This window comes from Lithobates pipiens, unplaced genomic scaffold (assembly GCF_037356315.1).
Source record: "Lithobates pipiens isolate NorthernLeopardFrog02 unplaced genomic scaffold, aLitPip1_a1.2 Scaffold_16, whole genome shotgun sequence".
In the NCBI taxonomy this organism is placed as follows: domain Eukaryota; kingdom Metazoa; phylum Chordata; class Amphibia; order Anura; family Ranidae; genus Lithobates; species Lithobates pipiens.
In genome coordinates this window covers 215,115,130-215,137,436 of record NW_027507748.1, presented here as the reverse complement: position 1 = coordinate 215,137,436, position 22,307 = coordinate 215,115,130, and the positions used below count along the sequence as shown (strand labels likewise).

General features: G+C 44.4%; 1 protein-coding gene across 2 annotated transcripts in view; it reads right to left on the bottom strand.

The window, feature by feature from the left end:
- Positions 1–4,207: 4,207 nt before the first annotated feature.
- The window catches only part of AHDC1 (AT-hook DNA binding motif containing 1), a 144,848-nt gene continuing 126,748 nt past the window's right edge, over positions 4,208–22,307 (bottom strand). For both annotated transcript variants that reach the window (XM_077481014.1, XM_077481015.1), the window contains exon 5: positions 4,208–4,675. The gene's annotated coding sequence lies outside the window, so the exon portion shown is untranslated. The remainder of the gene's footprint in view (positions 4,676–22,307) is intronic.

Here is a 22,307-nt window from a genome sequence, read left to right as displayed (position 1 = left end):
TCAAACACATGGCTTGCATTAGGCCCAAGATAAACAGGCAGTTTTTGATTGTGAAATTGTACTATTAGGATTTTCAACTTTTGCTTGTTTTGAGACAACACATTTAACCAAGAGTAGTAGAGTATACGTAAATCAGGTTTGCATATACAAATCTTATCTTGGTTTAAAGCCTGTTTACTTTCACTTTGAAGCAGGGGTCTTCAAACCATGGCCCTCCAGTTGTTCAGGAACTACAATTCTCACCATACCTAGTCATGTCTGTAAATGTCAGGGTTTTACAATACATCATAGGATGTATAGTTCTGCAACAGCTGGAGGGGCCCGTAGTTTGGAGATCCCTGCTTTAATGGAGAAGTTCACCTTTTCTGAACATTCTACCCATATTCAGGGTGAGACATGTAACATGTTACTGTAGCACCAGCCCCACACCCTCCAATCCTCAGTTGTGACAGTGAACGGGAATCTTCTACCCCTGCTCACTGCCTCCATTTTAAAAAAAAAACTGCCGCCATGCAGGGCACTGCAAGCATCATTGATTCACAGAGTTGCCTACATTTTGCAGCTATCGGCTTGTAGTCCTCAATGAACTATCAGGGTGCTGTTGAGCTCTCTGGTATTCCATGGATTCTTCCCGTCAGTGTGAAACTGCGTGCCCAATGTACGGTCAGACAGCTTACACCAAGAGTCTGTAGGGAGTCCCGCATGGCTCCCGCGATCTGCTGAATGCTTTCCATGCTCCAAAAAATAAAAATAAAAAGCAATTTTTTTTTACCTGCAAGAAGTGAACTTATCCTTCAAGTTCGTTTGGGCCAGTTTGGTCCAAAGGAACCATTTCCTTTACTAATCTCTGTGGTTGCTGTCAGACCTGTAAAACTGTATGTAGCATGAACCACATACTGTATGCGGGACTGTGTTCCAGCAGTGGCATGGGGACTTCCTGTCTGCTCCTGGAACAAAATCAAGTTGAGTCGAGTGCTGCTCAGCCATTTACAAAAAGACCTGTATTTTTATCAATGAATGCAAGCCTGTGACTGGCTGAGGTGGGGACACAGGTGGATGGCTGTGGCACATCTCTTTACTGGTTCATCACCGATATGTGGTCATACGATAAACAAATGGATTCATTAACAAACTAGTTAATTTTGGCCAGCTTGGTCCAAAAGACTATTTAACCTCTTCCCGTCCATGCTATAACCGAATGACGGCACAGACCTACATTGCCGGGAGGCTGTCAATAGAAGTCTTCCCTTCCCCAGGTCACACGCATGGTGCACTCGATCACCGAGTTAATGAGACTCGGGTGATCAGAGTAAGGGGCCTATCCTGGCCCCTTACCATGTGACCATGTGATCAGTTGTCAGCCAATGACAGCCAATCATGTGATGTAAACCGAAGCTTGATAATAGATAGCATGAGCAGAAAAAAAAAGCTGATCACCGGCTTCTGTTGAAGGGACATCTGTCCCGAAGAGAAAGGCATAGCCTCATCTGTGCCAACCAGTACCTCCTGCCAGTGCCAATCGGTGCCCACCAGTCATCAGTGCCACCTATCGATCCCCACCAGTGATGCCAATCAGTGCCTCATTAGTGTAATCTACCATTGCTGCTATCAGTGTCACCTTAGTACCGCATATTAGTGCCCATCAGTGCAGCTTCATCAGCGTACATCAATGAAGGAGAAAAATTATGTTTGCAAAACTTTATAACAAAACATAAAACTGTTTTGTTTTCCAAATTATTGGTCTTTTTTCAACAAAAAACCCAGAGGTGATCAAATACAAAAAAAAATTAAAAAAAATTGTGGGGGAAAAAATAAAAAATAAAGAGATAAAAATTTCAGTGTTACATGACCACGCAATTGTCATACAATGAGTGCTGAAAGCTGAAAATTTGTCTGGGCAGGAGTGGAGTTTAAGTGCCCAGTAAGCAAGTGGTTATAGTAAACATGGAGCTCGGCTTTAAAGTATAACTAGAGAATAACTAAAGCGCTGTGCAAACTGTTGGCACTAGATAAATCCTGTATAAGAGCCAATATTTTTTTTTTTTTTTGATGGAGGGGCAACGATCAAAACACCCATCAGGTTTTTATTGCTGCCTGTGACCCATTGGGGACAATCACTCTGTCTTGTTTGCTATTATACCCCGAGAGTGAAAGTTAAAAGACAAATATTTTGATTTCTCACCAGGGGCAGGAAGTGAAAGGAAATCTTGCAACTGGGGCACAGATGGCAAAAAATACTAAAAGGGGGATTGTAGCCCTCCCTTACGTTATCCAAAAAGAAAAAGGTTTTGCCTTTAATTCTACTTCTAATTTTCAGTAAATCCAGTCGAAGGCATGTTTGGAAGTGTAACTGGTCCATGATGTGCACAATTTTGCTGGGCTTAATGAGGCTGGCCATATGCCAATAGATTTTATTTCCCTGAAAAAATAAAATAAAAATATTTAACACAATTCAACATTCAAACTAAACAGCATGGATGGATAAATCTTCTGCTGCAGCTATTGTACTCTGGCAGCTGGCACCTCCAGCTATCAGAATACCCACATGGTGTTTGACTGGCTTCTTCGATTTTTCGAGGGTGGAGTGGTGTCTACAGGGCCACCTATTGATTACATTTCGGTCAACTTAAAGGGATTGTAAAGCCTCTTTTTCCCCCTCTAAAAATAACAAAAACTTACCTGCTCTGTGTACTGGTTTTGCACAGGCCTTTTCCACAGCACAGATCCTCTTCACGGGTTCCACTTTGGCTCTCCTGGCCCCTCCCTTCTGTTGAGTGCCCCCACAGCAAGCAGCTTGCTATGGGGACACCTGAGCCGAATCACAGCTGCCCGTGTCAGACAGGGAGCCTGCCACCCACATTTGGCCTGCTTCCTCTCTCCTGATTGGCTAATTGAGAGCAGCGGGAGCCAATGGCACCACTGCTGTGTCTCAGCCAATCAGGAGGAGAGTCCTGGATGGCTGAGACACTCGTGGACATCGCCAGAGATGGGGCTCTGATAAGTATTAGGGGGGCTGAGGGTGGCTGTTGCACTCAGGCTTTATTTTTTTTTTATCTTAATGCATAGAATGCATTAAGATTAAAAAAAACTTCCGACTTTACAGCCATTTTATGCTAATAGCATAGTAAATCATTGAATAGTCTCCTGTAGAGATATTGCTAAAGGTAGGTGTTCAGCCTTTGAGTCAGTGATCCATACTTTCCACTTCCAGCATGAAGAGCAGCCAGGAATCGGAATTGGAGTATATCACCCACTCATCCTCTGCCTTTAGTTTTAGAACCCTATGAACTACACTGCAAAAGTGTACACCTTTGTTTGGCTCTTTTGCAATGGAAATCATGTACATTGCATTCAATCTTTTTCTGAGGTTTTACACGTTTCTTAAACAAACAATCAAGTGTGGGTGTACACTGGGGAAGAACTGCTCACAGGATTCAATAAACTCTCAAGGCCATATGAGGGTGTGCTGCTCTAGCAGGCAGGGCCTTGGGTGCTCTACAAAAGCCTATGTATACCTATGTGACTATATTGGACTGTTGTGCAATAAAAAGCGATATGTAATGTGACGGGAAGTGAATGAGGACTTCAATATCAAAAAAAGCGAGGCAAATTTGAAGGTAGAAATGTTACTGTATATGCAGCTTAGAAAGGAATTCTGAAGACATGACAGGGAGAGGCACGAGCATTATGGCAGCATAAATGATGGAATAAAGATGATAAACAATATCATAAAAGGAAGCAAGAACGTGTTAGTGGGAGATAAGGGACAAGCAATGATGAGAGATAAAAGACGGAGGTGGGCGTGTGTGTGTGTGGGGGGGGGGGGGGTTGAAATACACATTTCAGAAAAGGGGAAGGACAGGAAGGGAAGAGGAGAGGAAATACATATGGCTGTTGATAAAAGAAAAGATACAAAGACCAGCAAAAAACATGTCATGATCACTGTCACCTTGGATTACCACGCTATACAAGAAAATAAAAAAGGACTACAAATTCAATAAACTAAGCTCAAACACACCACATAATACACGATATACAGCAAACCATATCTAGCCATTCACACATTGAAAACACAAAGCCAGTTTTGGACAATACACAATTTATGAGAAATCCTTATTTACAATAAATAGTTTTAACCGCCAAGGGTGGTGGTGGTAGGGCTTTAACATACGCAAGTTCAGTGCAGCCGGTAATTTTTTTTAGGGGGGGGGGGGGGGGGCAGGGAGGGTGGTTGTGCAGGATTAGGGGTATGTGAGGGAAAGGGAATGGATCCTTTAACCCTTTCCTTAACAGAAGCGGCCCTTGCCTTTTTTAGGCTGCTCTGCTCACATGGGAACAACAAACTTTCCACCCTCCCACGGTCCCTACCTCACCCCTCACATACTCCCCATCTCCGCATAATTTTTTTTTTTTTGTTTTTAGTTTTTTTACATTTTGATACATTTAAAAAAAATTCTTATGTACAATTTTTGCTGGTTTTGTGAAGATAAAACAAAATAAAACAAAAAAAGTTAAAAAACAAACACAAATTTCTTCTTAGGGGAGGAACTGGAGGGGATGAGGTTCCAGAGCTCAGGTAGAAGAGACAGGGAGCGCACTCATGGTGTAGCTGGTGCTTGCTCAGAGGGGAATCCCACGGCATTTCTTCTGGCTTCAGTGGAGGGAAGGGCCTGATCTGTAGATTGAAGAAGAAAAAAATAAATATAATAAGTGAAGTCTCATCATGCATATGTGAATTTAAAAGATTAGGCCTGCTTAATACAAAAAAAAAAAGTGAGATAAGTTGTGATGTCTATAGCAATCAGATTCCAGACTTTTTTTTTGCTGCATGGAAGGAATAGAGTTGCCATCCGATAGTCGTGGGCAACGCTGTAACTTTTTTCCGAACGAAGCAGCCCCACAGAGTCAACTAATTTAGTAGGAAAGCAGAAAGAAAAGGCTGTATACAGATTGGTGTTAAAAGGATGAGACAGACATGACTCATAGTTCTGGGTGTGTGCACCACATTACAGTGAAGAAGGCAGGATAAGGGATTAGCAGACAGAGGACTGCAATTAATTTGGTCAGCATACAGTATCAGCAGATGAAGCAAACAAAAAATCCATTCCCTCTGCCAGTTCCTGTTCTTAGTTTGGAAATCCCAAGCAAAGAGCTGAAAATGACCTGGTGGATTCACAGGAGCCTAAATATTTTTGCCATCGATGCCAATGATCCAGAGTGGATATTTACAGTTTGTTTTCTCACCAACACCAGTCCTTTGTCATCAAGTATAGCATGTCTGGTGGTCATGCAGGTTTTATGCTGTAATAGAGAAAATACTAGAGCCTGGCTGGTATCTCCAGGTTACTATGATGACTATACTCAGCAGAGATGCAAGTCTTTTGCGAATGCAAATAAAATGAGGAATTTAGGTTTTTTGAACTCGTGAACTGCTTTACCTACATGTACCCAAAATATGTCACTGCTTCAGTCAGTGACTATAGGAAACATGAGGCAAACTAATAAGCTGCAGCAGAAACAGTGACACCTACAGGGTATTTATTCCTACTGTATCTTTGTTTTCATGTTTTATTAGGATAGAAATTCCAAATTTAGCAAGTTGATTTAGGAGGAAATATTTGGATTCACCGTATCAATGCTGTTCTCACATTAACTACTGTAAAAATAAAATACTACATAAATATATGAAAGCTGTAATTTCTTAATTCCTTAGAGTAGGGCAATGATATAATATAATATTTAAAACTGGGGTTTCCAGCTTTCACTACCCCGAGTTTTATGGCCAAGATATATTTTACCTGAGCATGTGAGAACAGACTTATGGTACCTTGCCAATGATAACTTTTTAGGGCTGCACAAAAGTAACCAATCTTTCTGTATTGATCTTTAAATACGTACTAAAACTTCCAACCATTTGCAAGAACAATCCTAGCTAAACATTAAAACATTCTTAACAGTTGCTAACCTTTTCTCAACTTGCATTTCAATGCTCATACTTTTTTTTTTTTACTTTGGCTTTAAAAGTAAACTTGTTGGGTACCTCATATTTTAAAAATACAAAGCCCTACCTACAGGAAGAGGAGGAACAGGAAGTGATTTTTTTTCCCCCTGCTGGGGCAAATTGGAACATGCTTTGCTGGTGTTTATTTGTGGGCATGGGATCGCATATATACATACATATATACATATATATATATATATATATATATATATATATATATATATATATATATATCCCTTTACTGGTTGCTTTTTTCAACCAGACTATGTAAGCAGTCTCATGAACTGTTACCTTAGTGTGTTTTTTTTTTTCCTTTTGTTTTTAAGGCTGGGTTCACACAAGTGTGAATTTCGTCACAGCAGGAGATTGTGACTGGCTCTCTATGGAGCCGATTTACATATATCCACAGCGGCTCCAATGCAATTTGCAACAGGATCCCTGTGCGTCTTTTGGTCTGAGGTCCGAATTCAGCCAAGGCTGAAATAAGACTTAAATCAGTGAACCGGGATGCACTGGACTTCTGCTGTAAGGTGCTGCATATTTAAACCCAGCATAAAAAGGTATAGAAGAGATTTGGGGTCTTTTTGACCCTCAGATCTCTCCATAAAGAGGACCTGTCATCTTCATTTCTATTACAAGTGATGTTTACATTCCTTGTAATAGGAATAAAAATAAAAATGATTGAGGAATAAAAATTGAAAAAGGTACAGTGTATCAAAAAAAAAAAAAAAAAAATTTTAAAGTGCCTCCATACCTCCGTGATCGTGCACAGAAGCAATCACATAAGTCACGCGTGCATATGTAAACGATATTCAAACACCTGAGGTATTGCCAGGAATGTTCGAGCGAGAGCAATAGTGCTTGCGCTAGACCTCCTCTGTAACGCTAAACAGGTAATCTTGTAAGGGTGTTTAAAGCACTGCCTATGGAGAGCATACATGTGACATAAAAAATTGCAACAATTGCCATTTCCTAGGGTCTCTGCTTAAAAAAAATAAAAAATAAAAAAAATTATGTTTGGGGGTTATACGTGATTTTCTTTTTACCAGAAAAAGCCTGGTCGGCAAGTGGTTAATACCACTCTTTAACCTTCTCTATAACATATCTGCAGTGACACACGGATGTCTGCAGGGGCCTAGGTCTTGCTGATGGCTTTTACTTTGCACTATAAATACTGCAGAGGAGAAGGAATACATATATTTGAGGGGAGTCTACCCATTGAATCCCTGTAAGACAAGCCAGTGATCAATCTAACAGTTTTGGATGAACTGAGACGGCAAAGAAACAAATGAGTGGGAAAGTACTGTGTAATCATTTGTTTTCATCTCTAGAGAACCAAGATCCCCTAATAAGCCAACAAGCCCTGGCCCACGTCCCTTTGCACCTCTTTACTGGCCCACTACTGATATGTGGCCATACAATTCACAAGTGAGGCACAGGGAAGAGAGCCAAAAGTGTTAGGTTTTCAGGGATTCAGGGTGCTCTAGAAAAGAGGAGATCATGCATGCATTTTCCAATATGGTTTCATTAAAGAAACTAATACAGTGTATGGACCTGTATTTAGTCCTTTATTGCTCATTAATTATTTGACTGCGGTAAACCTGACCCTGACCATTTCCATTTATGTACATTGGCCGGGCAGGTGCTCTCTGGTTCCAGGATGACATACTTGTACCATCCTCCCAGAAGCTTGCAGTGGCACAATCTGACTGCTGTGCCCCCCAGATACAGCAGATCATGGTACAAGGTCACGGTGAGTGGCACTAGTACAATGTGACCAGTTACTGTAGTAAACAAGGCTGTCCGTCATGATGCCTTGCCTACTACTGTGTGATTTCTGATTGGTCAAAGCAATCACATGGTACCAAGGCCAATCACAGCTGCCCTGATCATAGTAGTAAACATGCTTATACAGTGATCAACACTAATAAACAATCAATGTTAAAAAAAAAAAAAAATCTGAGACACTGAGTGTCACTATTGTGACATTGCACTGCTCTGATGACTATATAAAAAAAAAAAAAAAAAAAAAAAAAAAAAAGTGAAACTTTTTTTTCTGTAAATACTGTGACCAGAGCACCTGCAGTACCACATGTACCACTGTGGCAGTAATCATGTACAATGGCGGACTGCTCTGATATCACTGTATGTCACCGCCACAACATTACAATGCAACCAGATCAGACTGCCAGTTGGTGTCTCTAATCACTGCTGTCCACTCACAGTGCCCCTAATCACTGCCACTTACTTGCAGTGTCCATAATTACAACCACACCAGTTACAGTGTCCCTGATCACCGCCACACCAGTTAGTGTTGCCTCTTCCTTCTGCCTGCACTAACTCTGGCCTATTTATTGACCCTGTTTCTGCTTGTAGCATGAACAGACCCATTGAAACCAGCCCACTGACTACGTTCCTGCAAGACACCAGGTAAGTCATGTACCAGTAGGCTAGCCTTGCTGGACTTATAGGAGCTGGGACTGATATAGGTGGCGCTACACTACATTCCCTGACCTCACAATATATATATATTTATTTTATATCTATATTATATCTATAGATATTGATTTTATTTTCAGCGGGAATGCACCTCCAGCACTAAATGTAAGGGGTGTGCTGGAGGGTCTATTGATGCTGGCTGCTAATAAATCTATTGTCACTGGTGATCTGTTTTTGTGTGAGGGTCTATTGTTGCTGGGGGGGGGGTGTCTTATGTTGCTGGTAGGAAACTATTATTGAGGGAGAAGGTCTATTGATGCTGACTGCTGGGAGATCTATTGTTGCCGCTGGAGGGTCTAATGTTGCTGGAGGTGGTATTTTATTGTGGGTGGTCCAGTGTTGGTGTGTGTTTTGTCTAGTGCTGCTGGGGGTGTCTATTGCTGTGGTGAGGTCTATTGTTGCTAGGGGAGTCTATTGTTGTATTAGCGATCTATTGTTGCTAGGGTGGGATCCTATTGTTGCTGGGATGGGGTCCATTGTTAGGGAGAGTCTATTGTGAGAAGGATCTTTTGTTGCTGGAGTGGGTTCTGTTACTGGGGGATCTATTGTTGCTGGCTCCAGAGGATCTATTTACTGCTTTTCTTGTTATTAGATAAGAGCACATTTCCATACAAATTATTTAGCACCACAAAATTATACTTGGGGCAGTACTGGGAGGTGGGTGGGACCAAGGGACAGTGCTCAGAGGAGAGTAGGGTGCATAGACAAGGGGGAACTCAGAAGGGGGGAGTTCCTGCACCTATTCTGAGAATAAAAAAGCCCTGGGGGGGGGGTAGGGGGGGTGAGAGCGATATGGGGGTGACCATTACAGAACATTGTTTTTGACACAGCTGGTTGATTTGTGCGATACACAAGATACAATGTCCACCAATGAAAGTCTCACAAACGTGGTATATATACTCCCATACTCGGGAGGCACAGCACAATGTTTTGAGGTTAATACTAAGGGAATTACAGACTTCAGTCTCTTCTCTACTGCAGCCCTAGCTCACACATTGGACAGAGGTGCTGTACATAGAGCACTTCAAGTTCATTCACAAAGAGGCATAGTAAACATGAATGACCATGTTTACTATGTCATTTATAAATGAACACCAGGTGATCAACACTCACCTGCTGTTCATTCAAAACAGGCAGATGATCAGTAAATATGACATGTCATCTACTGATCCACCTAATGGGCATCTACATATTTCTCCCTTGCACAACCACGGTAGAGGGGTTGGGGGGAAATCATCGGGCTGAGGAGAATGTAAGTTGTGCAGGGGGATGGAAGTTATCTGTTCGCACTGCCCGTCACTGGATCCTTTCACTGGGCACCAGTCACTTCTACCCCTACACAGCCTGCCCTTTCCCCTGCTGTCGGCTGGGAGAGAGGGGTGCCAGAGGTCACAGGGGGTTCTGGGCTGTGCAGGGAGCCCAGCATTTTTTTTTTTTAACCAGAGCCCAGCAGGATCACAGTCACAGCAGCAGCAATGGCAGAGGGGGTCAAGTCACTTTTTGTAATGCAGTTGCTGGTATGAATTAGCCCTTACAGTGGCTGTCAGGAAGAGTGGGTTATATTGTATTTGACACTACCTGCTCCATTTCTTTGCTCTCTGCCTAACGCTGTTTAAAAGGAGAAAGCCTGTATGTGACTGCAATTTTAAGTTTAGAGACTAAGGAAGATGGGTGTCTGCAAAGATAGAGGCAGAACAGATCATAGGGTGGTAAGGAAGAACATGATTTTGGCAGTTGTACAGGGACAAGGCCTACTAATGGTGCACTCAGAAAAAATAAAAATAAAATGATAAAGACATTGCAAGCTGTACCATGCACACACATACTAAATCCAAATATACCAATAATCACATCTACGATGCAAGAGAAATGGCACTGTCACAATATGTAACATTCAATGGCCAGCATCAATGGGAGTATGATACATTATTCAATTAATGGATTACATTCATATTTGTTAACCCTTTATTAAATGTTTTAGATTTCCAAACTTGTACAATGTTAAATACAGTGTTCCACTATCCACTGAGGATGCAGGTGAGTGAAATTCATCAGCGTAGCATAGGCAGTGACCTCATCGTGCACAACCACAGTCCGGAGTAGCGCGCAAGTTCTATACTGAATAAGTAAATGCTGACTATATACTGTACTTTGCCAGTGCATAATCTTTTAAATAAATGTAAGTATATTTAGTAACGCAATATAGAGCTCTTTGTATTTTCTATGTGCCTATCTGCGAGCGTGGCTGCTGTATGAAAATGCAGGACCAGTAATTCAGGTGCACGATGGTATGGAGCCTTCAAAAGATGGATTAAACTCAGTGAAGCCTGTCTGGATTGTGTGCTGGTTGCCCATACAATTTTATCAAGCAATGTGTGGCATGTACTATGTGGCCTTAAAGTGGTTCTAAAGGCTCAAGTTTTTTTACCTTCGTGCATTATAAAAAAAAAAACCTTGTGCAGCAGCGCCCCCGATATTTAACTAAGTCCCATCTCGATCCAGCAATGTGCATGAGAGCCTCGTCTCTTCAGGGGCACTCACTCCTCATTGGCTCACTGACCGACTGACAGCAGCCAATCAGGAGAGGGAGAGGGCGAGACCTAGGTGTGGCTGTGTGTGCGTGAAGCCTGTTTGGGAGCCCCCTGAGCAACATGGCAGGAGGGAGGGTCCAGGAGCATCAGCAGGGGGCCTAAGAGGAGGATCGAGGCTGCTCTGTGCAAAACCATTACACAGAGCCAGTAAGTATAACATGTTATTTAACCACTTTAATATAGGGCACTCCCCCTCCACTCCACCTTCCTGCCCAAGCCAATTTTCCGCTTTCAGCACTGTTTAAATGACAATTGCGTGGTCATGCTACACTGTACCCAAACAAAATGTTATTTTTGTGGTATCTGATCACTTCTGCGGTTTTCATTTTTGCAAAATAAAAAAAATAAAAAAAATCGAAAATTTAGAAAAAGTTTGGGTACTGATGAGGCTGCGCAAAAAAAAAAAAAAACTTTAATATCACTTTAACCTCTGGTTAGCAGGCTATGCGCTCACATGACTGGTTATGGTACACCAAAAATGGCTGCCAAGAGCCTGCTGGGGATCCACTGGATTAATGAATTTTGGATATTCCATGAGGAACTTAATCGATGCACATTTGTAGTTATTTATAGCATGTCACTTTATTGCACATTTTTTTAATATAATTCTTGATCAGACTTTTGCATAACATTTGTGGCACATGCATTGTTGATTTATTGATTTTGGATTCATCGAATTGCATTTTGTTATGGATGTGGGTATTTAAAGAGAGTGCATCCAATTAATGTTAGATATTAAAGAATAACTGCAGTCTTCTCACAATTTGCCATTCTAAAGGTTCCCTCAAACCACTTTGCATATTTTATATATACTACGATTCTGTACTTGCCAAAACATGCTGTAGAAATCTCCTTCCACTGAGTCTGGTTGCATTCATTTTAACTGTGGGCAGCTGAAGCTGTTGCCTGTTCAGTTGCTGGATTTAGACAGAGGCATGCCTCCAGTTCTGCAGCTCCCGCTGGCCCTCTTATGACTCACCCCCTCCCTTGCTGGAAAACTCATGAGAGCTAGAGAGCGCGCTGAGCAGGATGTCATAAGCCTAGACTTATTACCAGACAAGAAACAGGAAGTGGGCTGTATAAGGTATTTGCTGGCAGAAAACAAAAATGTTTTACTATACAAAGTTAACAGTTCCGCTTTAAATACAGTGTTAGCCACACCTATCAGTGTGGTCAGGATGGGAAGCCTCTTAATCCTGAATTAAGCTGGGTATATATTTGCAACCAGCGGCTGGTTGAACAAAAAAAAAACAAAGACATCCCCACATCAACACAATGACGTGCGATTTGGGGGGGGGGGGGGGGGGGGGGGGGAGTCTTCCCCCGCTGCGCTATCATTCCCCTCCCCGCCAAAATACACGGACCAACGCTTGCAGCCATTTGCTGAAAGCGCTAATGGTATGCTGATTTTCCAGCAAGACCGACTTCTGTCGAACAGACAGTGGTATACATGTACTGAAAGTAGTCTGGTTCCTGCTGAATTGGCTGTCTTTTGGTACATGTATAAAGGGCTTTAGCCCTGTGGCTGTGTTATGTCACTTCACATGAACAGAATTAAAGCGCTGAAAGGGGGAAGTTACATCCAGGACACTTCTTTCACTGAGAGTCCATTCACACAGGGGCAACTCCTGATCCGACTTCAGGTCGCCCCTAGTCGCCTCAGGTCGGACAACATTTAAAAAGCAATGTAAGTGAATGAGAGCCGTCTTAATGCACACTACTGAAGTCGCTCCGACTTCAGAAAAGGTTCCTGTACTACTTCTATCCGACTTGTAGACGACCGGTACCCATTGATTTCAATGGAGATCGCCTCCAAGTCGGATCTCCGTCTATACGGAGGCGACTCTGACAGAATTATCAGCTCTCAAGAGGGAACTCCACGCCAAATTTCTGAAAAAAATTTGGCGTGGGTTCCCCCTCCGAGAGCATACCAGGCCCTTAGGTCTGGTATGGATTCCAAGGGGAACCCCCTACGCCGAAAAAACGGCGTGGGGGTCCCCCCCAGATCCACACCAGACCCTTATCCGAGCACGCTACCCGGCCGGCCAGGAAAGGGGGTGGGGACGAGCGGGCGCCCCCCCCCCTCCTGAGCCGTACCAGGCCGCGTGCCCTCAACATGGGGGGGGTGCGTGCGCCCCACCACCCCAAAGCACCTTGTCCCCATGTTGATGAGGACAAGGGCCTCTTCCCGACAACCCTGGCCGTTGGTTGTCGGGGTCTGCGGGCGGGGGGCTTATCGGAATCCGCGAGCCCCCTTTAATAAGGGGGCCCCCGGATACCGGCCCCCCACCCTATGTGAATGAGTATGGGGTACAATGTACCCCTACCCATTCACCTGTGAAATAAAATACAAAAAAAAACACAACACAGGGTTAAAATATTTTATTGCACAGCTCCGGGGGTCTTCCGTCTGCGGGGGTCTTCTCGCCAGACTCCTCCGCTATCTTCTTGTAGCTCTTTTGCTAGCGGAGGAGTCCGGCTTTCTTCCTCGCCGCCGGCCTCTTCTCCCGACTTCGGGGGTCTTGTCCCCCTCTTCGGTTCTTCTGCCGGGCCACCGCGCCTTCTTATAGCTCTTTTACAGGCGGTGGCCCGGTCTTCTGTCGCCGCCGCCGTCGCCTTCCGTTCTTCTCCTTCTTCTCCTGGAGATGTTGACTCGACGAGCTCTCCGGCCACAATGCCAGGGACGCGCTCCGCTGCCACTTATATAGGGACAATGGGGCGGTGTCACATGGGTTGATGTCACATGGTGACCCCGCCCCCTTACCATGTGACATCAACCCATGTGACCAACCCATGTGACATCAACCCATGTGACACCGCCCCATTGTCCCTATATAAGTGGCAGCTCAGCGCGTCCCTGGCATTGCGGCCGGAGAGCTCGTCGAGTCAACATCTCCAGGAGAAGAAGAAGGAGAAGAACGAAAGGCGGCGGCGGCGACAGAAGACCGGGCCACCGCCTGTAAAAGAGCTATAAGAAGGCGCGGTGGCCCGGCAGAAGAACCGAAGAGGGGGACAAGACCCCCGAAGTCGAGAGAAGAGGCCGGCGGCGCGGAAGAAAGCCGGACTCCTCCGCTAGCAAAAGAGCTACAAGAAGATAGCGGAGGAGTCCGGCGAGAAGACCCCCGAAGACGGAAGACCCCCGGAGCTGTGCAATAAAATATTTTTTCCCTGTGTTGTGTTTTTTTTTGTACTTTTTTTCACAGGTGAATGGGTAGGGGTACATTGTACCCCATACTCATTCACATAGGGTGGGGGGCCGGTATCCGGGGGCCCCCTTATTAAAGGGGGCTCCCGGATTCCGATAAGCCCCCCGCCCGCAGACCCCGACAACCAACGGCCAGGGTTGTCGGGAAGAGGCCCTTGTCCTCATCGACATGGGGACAAGGTGCTTTGGGGTGGGGGGGCCGCACGCCCCCCCTCCCCAAGGCACCCCCCCATGTTGAGGGCACGCGGCCTGGTACGGCTCAGGAGGGGGGGGGGGGGCGCCCGCTCGTCCCCACCCCCTTTCCTGGCCGGCCGGGTAGCGTGCTCGGATAAGGGTCTGGTGTGGATCTGGGGGGGGACCCCCACGCCGTTTTTTCGGCGTAGGGGGTTCCCCTTGGAATCCATACCAGACCTAAGGGCCTGGTATTCTCTCGGAGGGGGAACCCACGCCAAATTTTTTTCAGAAATTTGGCGTGGAGTTCCCCCTTGAGCTCATTCTCTGCTTGGCCACGGCAAAAGTCGCCTGGCCTGGGGCGACTTGTAAGTCGTCCCAAGTCAGGTTGAAGTCATCACAAGTCGTGTTGAAGTCGTCCCAAGTCGCGCTGTGATCTTAACTCAAGTCGTGTACAAGTTGCCTCACTCAAGTCGCCTACAAGTCGTGTTGCCCCTGTGTGAATGGAGTCTCACTGTTTGGACAGCACGGTTACAGGATTATTTGTAACAAATATTACAAAGCTGTAAGGCCCCATTCACACCTGGGCGTATCGTTTTTAGGCAGAAAGTGGCGCAATTTTACCACCATTTTGATGAGTTTTGTACAGGTCAAAAGGGTTACCAATGTAAAAAGCTGAAAAATGCCCAAATCTGCCTAAAAAAAAAAAAAAAAAAGCTCCAGAACTTGTTTGAGCTTCAGGCGTTTTGGAGCAGAGATGTGAACCATAGAGAATAATTGAGAATTGATTTTTTACCCTCCAGTGTTAGGCTTCAAGCTACAAAACGCTCAGGTGTGAATGGGGCCTAAGTCTGTCAGAGATGTGCAAGCTGCAGCAGTGAAGGAACTCCAAAAAGGGAGTGCCCACAATCTAGGACAGGTTGGAAGAGGGCTGTGGCAAGGACTCAGAAATACCAAGAACCCCTGGAGACATTTATTTTGCATTAGACAAACAAGCCCTAAATGGCAGAAAACAAACATCCGAGTATGTGTTAGGTATTATAGTACACCACTGCCCTATCGTCCTTATTTAAAGAGGACCTAAAAGCTCTGCATTTTTGCCAGTTGCCTTTCAATGCAATAAATGGAAAAGCATCAAAATGCATGTTAAAGGAGAAGTCAAGTCTGAGCTTTTTAGCCTGGGCTTCTCCTACGGGTCACAGGAGTGCAATTCATTTTGCACCTCTAACCCGTTTTCAGTGGAGATCGGTCTGAAGTCTGCTCTCCGCTGACGTCACTGGAATCAGTCCAGGTACCGCATCATCCCGACTTCCAAGTCAGGATCCGCGAGCTGCCTTGATTGATGGCAGTCTCAGCGAGCTGCTGAGACGGCCTCTCCCCGCCCCTCTATAGCTCAGCGCTCCAGTGAGCGTGGAGGATCAGAGAGGAGACATGTTGACTGACTTTCCTCTCGAGGATCTGTGAGAAGAGAGCCACATGTGAACCAAAAAAAAAAAAAAAACACACACACTTTTTAATGTGTGTCTGTCAACATTCAATGCGTTCATCAGCTGGCATTTCAATGCATTTATACAAGTTTGATTAAAAAAAAAAAAAAAACACTCACTAGGGAAAACCACCAAAATGGAAAGGTGTGTTTGCAACTGAACAGTAAACATGCAGTCCTATGTGGACTCCCAGAAGGGGGAGGGAAAAAGAAAAAAGGCAACATGACAGAATCTTCTAAGATTCATGTGATCATGACCTCTCTAATCTTTCTAGCCCTTCTGGCTGGCTTTTGGTCTGTTGAATTACTGAAAGCAATTGGTTACAGTGCAAAAATACCTGAGGATTCTGACAGGAATGTTGCCAGTGCATAGACAGAGCGCAAAAAGTTACCAGTTAGGCCTTTTGGACACTTAAAGGAAAGATATGGGGTCTGAGACCTCAGATTATCTGTTACAGGTCCATACTATAACAAGGGATAGCGTTCATGCCTTGCGATAGCAAAATTCCAGGGCCAGACCATCTGTGTAACTCTTAACAAAACCTTTAAAAGCTTTTAAACTCAAAGCGTCGCCTAGGGTGATTTTTATTTTTAGTACCATAGCTTATTTTAAATAAGGCAAAAAAAATAAAAAATATTACACTTCTAGCCAAGTAGCAATTGTAGCAATTGCAGCAATTGCAATCACCCTTTTAGGCCTTAACTAATCTCATCAATATTTAAAGGCCAGGTGAGCTCAATATGTGCTTTTCTAGCTTGGCATATGCTTACAATATATGCAAACTTCTTACTATTGTAGGGAATTTTTCTTGCTCTTCTAGTATCAAAAAGGAAAGCAAATAAAATGATCTTGACATTATATGTACAGTGTAACCCTACAGCAGCCTATTGCTTGTTTACTGAAATAACAAGTGTTAATAATTTCCATGGAAACTTGTGCAGCTTTGAAATAGTAAAAGTAGACTCATCTATATGCAAGATGACCCAATCATTTAAATTCCAAGTAAACCCTCCTATCGTTTTCAGCCAAGGAAGCTGCCATCTTTGCCTCTGTTTAATTTACAACTACCATGATGCTGCACATGTGATCAGTTATGATACCAGCCATTGGATGGTTTGACAGCACAACCAATGAGAGAGTGTTGAATTTCCAGCATGGGCCGTATATGAAACGGTTTTATGGAAGGGTTAACTTTCGCCTTAACATTTATATAACTTCAGTTACTAATTTCTGAAATCTTATAAGCCTGTGATAAGTCTTAATGACTGAGATCAATAATTTAAGATTTTCTTTTAACCCTTTTTCTGCTAGGGCCATTTTTTTGCATTTCTTGCCTATTAAAATGCATGTTAGGCTTAAAGATTAGTGAAAACCCCCAAAACATTTATTTTTAAAAGAGATGCTGGGGAATACAATGAGAGTACCGTATATACTCGAGTATAAGCCGAGATTTTCAGCCTCTTTTTTGAGGCTGAAAGTGCCCCCCTCGGCTTATACTCGAGTCATCGCTGTCTGCCCGCTCGATCAGCGTGTCGAGCAGACAGACAGCGGCCATTCTATAGTTCAAAAGCCGCGCCTCCGGCTCCGCCTTCGCCTGTGATAGGCGGAACACTGAATTTCCCAGCAGCCTGTGTTCCGCCTATCACGGACATCGTATCATCCTCGTACTACGGACGAGGATGATACGATGTACGTGATAGGCGGAACACAGGCTGCTGGGAAATTCAGTGTTCCGCCTATCACAGGCGAAGGCGGCGGCGCAGCTTTTGAATTTTACAATGGCCGCCGAGGCGCCGACGAACGAAGAGGGCACGGGACGGAGGCAAGGCAAGGCACGGCACGGCACGGGACGGGACGGGACGGGACGGAGGCAAGGCACGGCGGCGAGGCAAGGAGGCTCGGCACGGGACGGAGGCTCGGGACAAAGGCTCGGGACACAGGTAGGCTGGACACACACACACACACACACACGGATGGATACACACACACACAGGGATGGATGGATGGATGGATGGAGACACACACACACACAGGGATGGATGGATGGATGGATGGAGACACACACACACACAGGGATGGATGGATGGATGGACACACACAGGGATGGATGGACGGACACACAGGGATGGACGGACACACAGGGATGGACGGACACACAGGGATGGACGGACACACAGGGATGGACGGACACACAGGGATGGACGGACACACAGGGATGGACGGACACACACACAGGGATGGACAGGCATGTCTTACCCTCGGCTTATACACGAGTCAATAAGTTTGCCAGTTTTTTGGGGGGTAAATTGGGGGCCTCGGCTTATATTCGGGTCGGCCTATACTCGAGTATATACGGTAGTTGCATTTTATGACAAATTAAATTTGTACATAAGCTTATCAAACCCACATTTTCTGTAAGAAATACACTAAAGTTAGTTTTAGTGCACACAAATACATTACCTTTTTTTGGTAAAATAAGAGATAAGGTTGCATTGAATAGATACCAATAATGTCAAGCGCCTGTGAAATGGCAAATCGTTTTGTACCCAAAATTGCCCACAAGCAACAGTTTAAAAGCCTTTGCAGTGCATAAGTTTAGAGTTAACAGTGAAAGACTTACTCAGAAGTGAATGGCAATACCTATTATAGGTATACAAGTCCTAAATTTAAAAAAACACACAAAACGTAACTTCCACATCTGGGAACTGGTAATCTACATTTTTCACTTACAAGAACATAGAGGCTGCCGCTATTAAAGAGGGATTCCACCAAAAAAAAAAAAATATTAAAAGCCAGCAGCTATAAATACTACAGCTGCTGACTTTTAATAAATGGACACTCACCTGTCCCGGCGTCCAGCGATGCCGGCAGCCGAGGTCGATCGATCGCTCGGCCCTCGGCTGCTGCCGCCACCATTCTAGGTGAGGGAATCAGGAAGGGAAGCGAATCGGCTTCACTTCCCGGTTCCCTACTGCGCATGCGCGACTCGCGCAGCGCAATAGGAAATCTCCGCGCCGTCACTGGGACCCGTGTGTGTCCCAGCAGACAGCGCGGCAGGACAGGAAATGGCGTAGACTCCCATGGGAGTCTATGCCCGGAAGTGGGTGTAAATACCTGTCTTTGACAGGTATCTCCACCCCCCTCCCCCCTGAAAGGTGTCAATTGTGACACCGGAGGGGGGGAGGGATCCGATCAGCGGAGGTTCCACTTTAGGGTGGAATCCCGCTTTAACTTTCTATTGTGCAAAAAATCTGCATCGTTTCAGGACTTTGAGTAACTAGCCCTGAACAAGTATATAAAGAGCCAACTTAAAACACATTTATTTTTTGTTTAACCACTTAAAGTGGTTGTAAACCCTTACAACACACTTTGACCTACAGGTAAGCCTAGATTAAGGCTTACCTGTAGGTCCAAGAAATATCTCCTAAACCTATACGGTTTAGGAGATATTTGCCCGAAGACAGGCACCGCTGGCTACGGCGCATGTGCTGTAGACAGTGGCGCGCAGGCGCACTGAGCGCAGCATCGTCAATGACAAAGATGCTGCGCGTGTCGGCTCCCGTGCGCATGCGCGGGAGTGACGTCATCGCGGCTTCGCCGAATGACAGCGGCGGAGCTGCGAGACTCCACAGAGAAGATGGATGTGCCAGACTACAGGGGACAGCGGTGACATCGCTGGCTCCTGTGTCAGGTAAGTGACACATAATGGACTACTATGCGATGCATAGTAGTCCATTATGCTTTGCCTTTGCAGGGAATGAGAGAGGAAGTAAACCCATCAGGGTTTACTTCCTCTTTAAGGACCAGGCCTATTTTCCAGACTCATTGTTTAAAAGCCCTACAAGAAAGCCCTAAAGAATAAAATGCTTTATGTCACACCGTATTTGTGCAGCGGTCTTACAAGCACACTTTTCTTTACTTAAAAAATAAAACTGTAAAGTTAGCCCTATGAAAGATAAAAAAATCTCCCTAGGCGACGTTTAAAAATTTCTACAGGTTACATGTTTAGAGTTATAGAGGAGGTCTAGTGCTAGAATTATTGCTGTTGCGATCAAGGCAATACCTCACATGTGTGGTTTCAACACCGTTTTCATAAGCGGATGCGACTTACCTATGCGTTCGCTTCAGCGTGTGTGCTTGGCAGGAGAGGGCTTTTTTTTTTACTCTGTACTTTTAAAGAAAAAAACAATACAGGAGATGTGGGGTCAAAAAGACCCCAGATCTCATATTTACACTAAAATGCAATTTAAAAAAAAAAGAAAAAAATCCCTTTAAGAGCATTGGGCGGAAGTGACGTTCAACATCGCTGCCCCCGTCCAATGCTATGGAGCTGAGCGGGGGCCATCTTTCCCTCACTCTGCATCCAGGCAGTGAGGGGAGTGGACACTGAAGTCTCCACCACTACCGACGTCTCCGGTAAGCGGGAGGGGGTGCCCCTCCCTGTTAAAAGCCATCTCTGAGAATCCACTGAGACCACTTATCTGTAAGAGGACCACCGTTTTTTTTTTTTTAAATACCGGGGTTATGGCAGCTGCATACTGAAGGTTTTTTACCTTCATGCTTAGAATGCAAAGTAAAAAACAGTCAGCCTTTACAACTACTTTAAGGTGATTCTGAAGTCGATTTTTTAGCTTAATGCATTCCCTGTATTAAAAAAAATAAAAATAAAAACTCATTGTTCGTTGTGCCCCTTAATCACCTCTCCCCTTCCATAAACACTTAACCAACTTTATTCCTGATCCAACAATGTGTATGCAGCACCACTGCTCCAGACGGGAAGGGACAGCAGGTGATCAGAAGACCTCCCTGTCACATATTGCAGCTCCCTAGCTAGATCGTGGGACACCTCCACCATCCAGGAACAGCGAATGATGGCGGGGCCAACCTAAAAATCACCCCCTGCCAATATTTAGATATGGCCACATAGTGAAGATATGTCAATGTGTGTATAAATAATGGCTAATGGGTGGCAGCAGACCAGGTTTGGCTAAATGGGCGTCTTCCACCCAAATTTGATAAGAACATTTTGAAAGGTCTGGTGTCACCTCAACATCACCTACAGTTAAGCATCTACCTCTCAAAAACTAGCATGGTCTCGTGAAATGCGTCGGGTACCACCGATGCGTGTATACAATTTTGATGTTTGTACACTGATGCTATATGCAATTTTATGTGTGTGGATTGTTTTTTTATATTGTATGTATACTCTACCAGTCTGCTACTAATGCCGTTGTGCTTTACACGCATGACAACTTGCAAGAAATCCATTTTGCATATACTTTTGGTATTTTATTGGCTAACCATACCTCATTTAAAGTCTGTCAGAAACCATGAATCAGACCGAGACAGAAGTACAATTAAATTGGCTGAACCACCAGGTGAAATAAGGCGGAAAAACAAAAATGCAGCCACAATATCTGCCAGGGTTTTGTTTAAGTTGTGCAGGCAGCGGCATTGTCAAATGAGGCACAGCAGTTGAATGGCCAAAGCTGCCGTATCCCAATATGGCATCTGTATGGATGCAGGTTCATTTCCCCAAACGCAAGCAGTGTGAGTTTAGGAAAACACTTACACCAACGTCATATTGGGACAGGAAAACTATGTCAGTGTCCCAACAGACATCAATGGAACCGTCTGCATGGAGATTCACAGAACACTTGTGCATCCCTGTGCAGATAAACATGGACCTGCATGGATGTAGTACGATATAGAATGCTGTGTGAATGAGGCCTTAGGACTGGTAGAAGGAAAAATTACATTTGGTTTTTGGGTTTAGATGCACTTTAAAGTGATTAAAAACCATCACCTTGTAAAACAATCCATTGAGTTTAAAATAGAAAAGTCGAAACGTTGTATTGGTATGAAAAACAAATACCTTTATTCCTTTTTTTTATAAAATGGTCACATTCTCTGTTCTCCGCTGCCTAAGAGCCAGGGGGGAGGAGAAGCAGCACACTGAGCTTGCCACTGAATGGCTGTGTAGAGGGAGTGTGTCAGGGACAAGTCTGATCATTGAAGGAGAGCACACAGAGTTCCCAACACAGTTAGAACTAACCACAATGTGCGCTACTGCTTAGTGTGGTCAGTTTTTAATAGGAAAGCAAGGGGACTGGCAGGAATGCCAGGGATTTCACACAAAGGAAGCAATACGAACAGAAGACTTTCATACAAGTACATGATACAGCAGGCGCATATCAGGAATATGAAGTGTTGGGGTAACCCTTTAAGCTTCAACCTTGGACTCAACTTTCCTTGACATGGATGAAAGCATCCAGCCATCTTGACCAGAATCAGCACTAAAGCTACCTGACAAGTGTGCCAAAAAAAAACAAAAAACATTGCTAGTAAATCAA